The following is a 6,253-nucleotide window of genomic DNA, read 5'->3' on the forward strand; positions in this document are numbered from 1 at the left end:
TTAGAAAATTAACCAGACAGCACAACAACACACACAAAATGAATGTCAAGCTAGGGGGTGTAAGTTGCAGCCCCCACTTTTTTCAGTAACCTGCACAAAAAGTTAAAAATTACCATCAAATATTGATTAAATGCATCCTCCATCTCCAATACTTAACAGTTTCCCAGTTATAAGCCCTACATCATCTGTTTCTTCATCCCTTCATCTGCTGAGAAAACAATGTACTACATCAAAATCAGACCTCAAAACAGACATTTGCACCAGTCAATTGTATGCAAATGACAGTCAATGATGTCACTATTTCTTTTTGTAAACTGTTTACAGATTTGACAGTAAGAATCCTCTTGATTTAACACACGCAAAGAAAATACTAACTCCACATGTTCTGGGAAGAACAAATCTTTGTTTCACAAACAAAATATTTCATATGATAAAATACACAATAAATGTGAGTGGGTGATAATATTGGTTCTCTCATGTTTAAACAGAGCAGTAGGTGCATACAACTGTTTTGTGAAATTAAGTGAAACTTTAAATGTCAAGAATTCCATATTGTATCCAATGTTGATCAACTTTCCAGTTCTGGATCGATTTCAAATTTCCTTTTTGTTCATATCAATTTTTGTTGGGTGGACTTGCCCTTCTACCAAAATATATGGAATGGCGACAACAATTTTTTGAAGGGATATTGAGGATATTATACTTGCTCTTACTAGAAGAGCTCAAATTTTGTCATAAATGTGAACAGAAAAGAAAAACAATGTCCTTTCTCAATTCTTCTCTAATCCCACAGAATACTCTCATTTTATGAGCCAAAGAAATGAAAACTTGAGGTAAAGAAACAGTGTGTGAAGTAATGGAAAAAGGTAATAATGTGATTTCCCAGTGATATCTAATAACAAATTGTTTGGGATCTTATTATCGGGGAGAAGGAAAACCTTACAATATGGAGATGGTAAAACACCCCTAACATATTTTGTTTAACTGCATGCAAGTGGGGAAACAGTACTGTTGTGTTGGGATCGTTTATATCTTAGTTGGGAGCATCAATGACCACGCAGGAACGTTGGATGTACATTTCAATCAAGAAACTTTATTAATCATCAATCTTCAGCAAGAGTTGAAAAGCATATCACAACGTACGACGATGTAGATCTTAACTCTGTGATGATCTTAACTTATCTAACCTCAACCCTTGGGTGTACACTCAATATATACATGTATTAAAGCTTCTACACAAATTATAATCCAAGGGTTTGGATATAGGACTAAAGGGGGTTTAATTATTGGGAAGGGGAAGGCAGTTCTTTGTTCTCTGATTGGAGTTTGTTTGACTATGAACAATAAGGGTTTTAATGGCTTGGATTAAATTAATGAATAAGGGTTCTGAGAAGGGGGTTGAAAAGGATGGTTCTGAGAAGGGGGCATATACATTATGAAGTCTAGACTGTGTATATGTAGTGATTTATACAATCACTACATTACATCCCCTTTCTTTGGAAAATTGAGGCTCCCCTCCTTGTGGAAAAAAAATTATCAAAGAAAGCAAATTCAGAGGAATAGATACCATGGGTTCAATGAACTATATACATTATAAAGTCAATACAAAGAAATAGAAACGAAAATATATACAACATAGAGTAAATACAGAAAAATAGAAAAGAAAACGATAAGTGAAACATTGACCATTGTTCCGTGTTCTCTTACGCTCATTCTCTCTCCCAAACAAATACTTCAAACCTATATACATATTTACAGTAAATTCATAGTAAATAATTAGCATAAATCTTTCCATTATTGTGGTAACGATAAACTGAGACATAATGCTAATCTTACTAAAAAAAATTCACAACATAAATTTCATTTTTTTTAGAAACCAGTGCAGGTTTATGCACTTAAACTAAACAAAATTAATCACAAATTGTGCAGACTTATGCACTTAAAAGACAAAGTAAAATGCAGAGAAAAGGAAAAATTAGAATAACAATCAAGTATCAATAACATAATGTACATGTATCAAATATCCTTATTACTAGCCAAGGAAATTCAGCAATGGATAACAAATGTTTTTATAATGTAAGTGAAACAAATCTGGTACAGTTGTAGGTTTAAGTTATGTAGATACCAATGTCCTGTATATGTAATAATTTACAATCAATATATAAGCCAAGTTTGCTAGTGTGTCTCTCTTTACACCGCCATCGACCATTAATTAATAAATTCCCATCATACTCTTATGATAAACAAAACCAAAGATACAAATGTGATATTCCAACATGATTATATATAAGAAAAACAGGTGCGCTCTAGGTATTGAAAGTGTGTCTATGTCCAAATAGGCCATATTATACTTCATACGAAGCATCAACATAGAAACCTGAGTCACTAACAACCTAACCTGTCAAATATCTCTTTTTACAATCATATTTAATGAAAAAAAAAGTTTAACAAGAAATTCAAACTTGTTCAGTATCACTAACAAGAGTATGTTTAAACCTTGTTATGTCATTAAAATGATGATCTTTGATATATAACTTTGTTCATGAACAAAATGCATTCTAACACATGTTCAATTCAACACAACAACAAACATACCGTCATCAAGATTTTGACTACAAATTGCTTGCAGGTCTTATTCAAACCATTGTGACTTAAAACATTATCTAGGAAGTAAACTCTTCCAGGAATAACAAAGGTACAATATATCTATAAAATTACAATAGGGTATACACTATTATAAAGAGATTAAAGCTTACGCATACAAAGATTTGTAAAATCTTGCTGGGGACCCTGTTATTGGTATTTGTCTATTAGTCAATATGTCATTAATTAAATCGTCCGTGCCCCTATACAAATCGACATTCCACCAAAATCTTACTTGTTTGGTGGTGTTATTAAGGCTTTGGTCGAATGAGGTCAGTAATTGTAAATGTCCATTCTTAAAACGTCCTCTATGTAGAGTCATGTTCTTATCAATGGGGGCATTCACAAGCATTTCAAACTGTTTTTCCAGGTCGGTCTTTGTCAAAGGTCTGGGGGCAGCTATACCATTGTTGTCCGCTAATGCATGCAAGTAATCTGAATCATGGATTGGGTCTGATAATTGGGTACACATAATTTGCTCAGCATTGAACTCTGGAAGTTTCTCATCATTCTCATTGATGAAGTTCACTGATGGTTTTTCAGTGTTTTGTTTCCTTTGTTCTTGAGCAGTTGTGTTCTTCCCTAAAGCTTCCTTGATACTTGTAAGATTCCAGAAAATAGTGATGTCACCAAAGTAGTTTCTATACACTCCGCAACAATATTATATAAATCGATCAATTTGTGAGCGGTGGGCGTCCTCATCATAGGGAAATGTGCTTCTATTTTCACTTCAAATTCCGAAGTATATTTATGTCATAGGATTACGCACCAAATCTTCTATATGAGTTTCACTCCTAATTTGCTCTGATAATGTCTTAATGGTCATTTCAAGTGTATTCAAACTTGATAAATTTCATGCTATACACAAAGCGGCGAAATACTAAAAGAAAATAATAAAAACCAAAATAAAATTGTATTTCTTGACACATTAGGCCTATGTGTAGTCCAGTATCATTCATCACTGGAAAATGCTTTGCTTTACATGTTAATGTTAACCAAATACAACATCATCATGATTTTGATTGAAATATAAAACATTCTTGCTTCATAATATCATTAACCTTGATTACATCACATCCAATGTTGTTTGAGAAATAATGAAATATCATGTTACATAACTTAGTTAATCCTTATCTAGCTCAGTATTTGAAAGTGTCAATGTTAATGACTTCGTCTTAAATTTTAAAGGTGGTTTATTTTTTTATCGTGGTCAATTTTAAATGAGACTAGTTAGAGTCAGTGTTTGTCAAATATTGCTATTTCCAATGTCAAATCAAAGGATAAAGATGATGTTATCATAACAAATTAATGTAACTGTGTACAATGATAATACATTTATGCACATGTAATGGACATTAAATCAAATATAGCCTCTCGCACTCTCTCATGTGCCAGTGGAACAATAAAGAAAATGGTTTCACTTACCGATCAGAGATGAAGAATATAACTCAAAAAAATGATTAAAATGTAATCTTAGCACAATTAAAGTAATGTCCAGTGTTTGATGATATATTCAGGGAAAGAGTCACAGTCGTTCATTCCATATAGTTCTTGACTTATGTTGTCGTAGACTGGAGTTGGTTGTAGTGATGGTCGGCGTCGTGGCGTTGACGATGGCGTCTTGTCGTGCTTTTAATTGTCATCTATGTTGTCATTGATGTCCTTGTCCTATTGTCCATCTGTCTGTATAGTACATCTGTTCTTCCGTCTGTCTGTCCGTTTTGAGTAATGTCTCTGTCATCGTCATCGTACATACATGTATGGTTGCAGTAACATATGTTCAGAAGTTTTTGTTAGCCGACCGAGTTCATTTTAGTGCTGGTTAACTATTTCAATATATCTGCGATTTCTCTGAGATAGCAATTTATTAGAGAAATCCTCATTCTTTTATGGAAGCATCGAGCCATGATCACAATTTAGTGTTTTTCAATAAATAAAAAAAACGGGTTGTCATCGCTTGACGCTGTTCTAAAGCCGTCCGTCTTTTCTCCTATTTCATTATTAAGTTCTTAGATCTCGATGAAAATATATGCGATAAGATGATAAGTCCTCTAACACACAACTCTAAAGGCTTTCGACACCTACTTCAAGGGTAAATAAGTGTCAGTCCTCTATCACACTATTGAGTAAAAGCCGGGTTCTCCACCATGTTGTGTTGGGATCGTTTATATCTTAGTTGGGAGCATCAATGACCACGCAGGAACGTTGGATGTACATTTCAATCAAGAAACTTTATTAATCATCAATCTTCAGCAAGAGTTGAAAAGCATATCACAACGTACGACGATGTAGATCTTAACTCTGTGATGATCTTAACTTATCTAACCTCAATCCTTGGGTGTACACTCAATATATACATGTATTAAAGCTTCTACACAAATTATAATCCAAGGGTTTGGATATAGGACTAAACGGGGTTTAATTATTGGGAAGGGGAAGGCAGTTCTTTGTTCTCTGATTGAAGTTTGTTTGACTATGAACAATAAGGGTTTTAATGGCTTGGATTAAATTAATGATAAGGGTTCTGAGAAGGGGGTTGAAAAAGGATGGTTCTGAGAAGGGGGCATATACATTATGAAGTCTAGACTGTGTATATGTAGTGATTTATACAATCACTACATTACAGTACACATGCCACTAAGTATCATGCCATTGGGGAAGTGTGCATGTGATATTCACCAGTAACCAGGGACTTTGAGCGATGCATACACTTTTTATCTCAATATTTTTATTTCTGTATTTCTAAATATTTTCATTCCTATTTTTCAAAATAGTTTATTTTCAAGTGTAGCCATTAGAGAGGGGGGGGGGGGGAACAGAACAAAATAATTACCGCGGTGCAATATATCCATTTTACACTTACATCTCAGGTTAAAGGTGATAACAAGCACCCTCACACACACACACACCCTCACATAATTGTTTGTTTAAGGCATTATGGACAGTATAATAGAACATAGTCATAACACAAGAAAGCGGGGACACACTTCTGGATACTATACAACTTGAGACACTGCCAGGAACCTTTGTTTGTGTGCCATCACTATACAAGTAATAAAATGTGTCAGGTACATGTAAGTAATCCAAATTTTGCCAATTTTCTTTTCCTTCGTCCCACATATTATTTTTTATAGTGTATGTGTAGTCCAATCAACAGATTGCCAAGTGTTCCCCATATGAGAGTGTTCTGTCACACATACACTATAAAAAATTACATCCAGGTTGCTGGCTATTGTCAATGCATACACAATCTCTCGCTCCCTCCCACGACTGAAATTTGTGCAAGCCAATAGAGCTTGATGCAGGATAATTGAGTGGGCTCCATGATATTTGCTCTGGCGACAATTGCTCCGCTGCAAATTCCACACACTAATGGAATAACCAACTTCAACCCTGGCTTTAATACTATACCCTACCCTAAACCTAATATAACATCCAATTGCAATCTTAACCCTATATCTTAGACAAAATAATGCCCGGAGCAATTATCGCTGGAGCAAATGTTGCGTCACCAATTGAGACACTCCCTCTCTCCTTTGTATGCTATAACCACAGACAAAGATACAACTCAATCAATGAAGAAAATACCTCAAATTGAATATTATAATAT

Source organism: Lytechinus variegatus, chromosome 4, assembly GCF_018143015.1.
Source record: "Lytechinus variegatus isolate NC3 chromosome 4, Lvar_3.0, whole genome shotgun sequence".
In the NCBI taxonomy this organism is placed as follows: Eukaryota; Metazoa; Echinodermata; class Echinoidea; order Temnopleuroida; family Toxopneustidae; genus Lytechinus; species Lytechinus variegatus.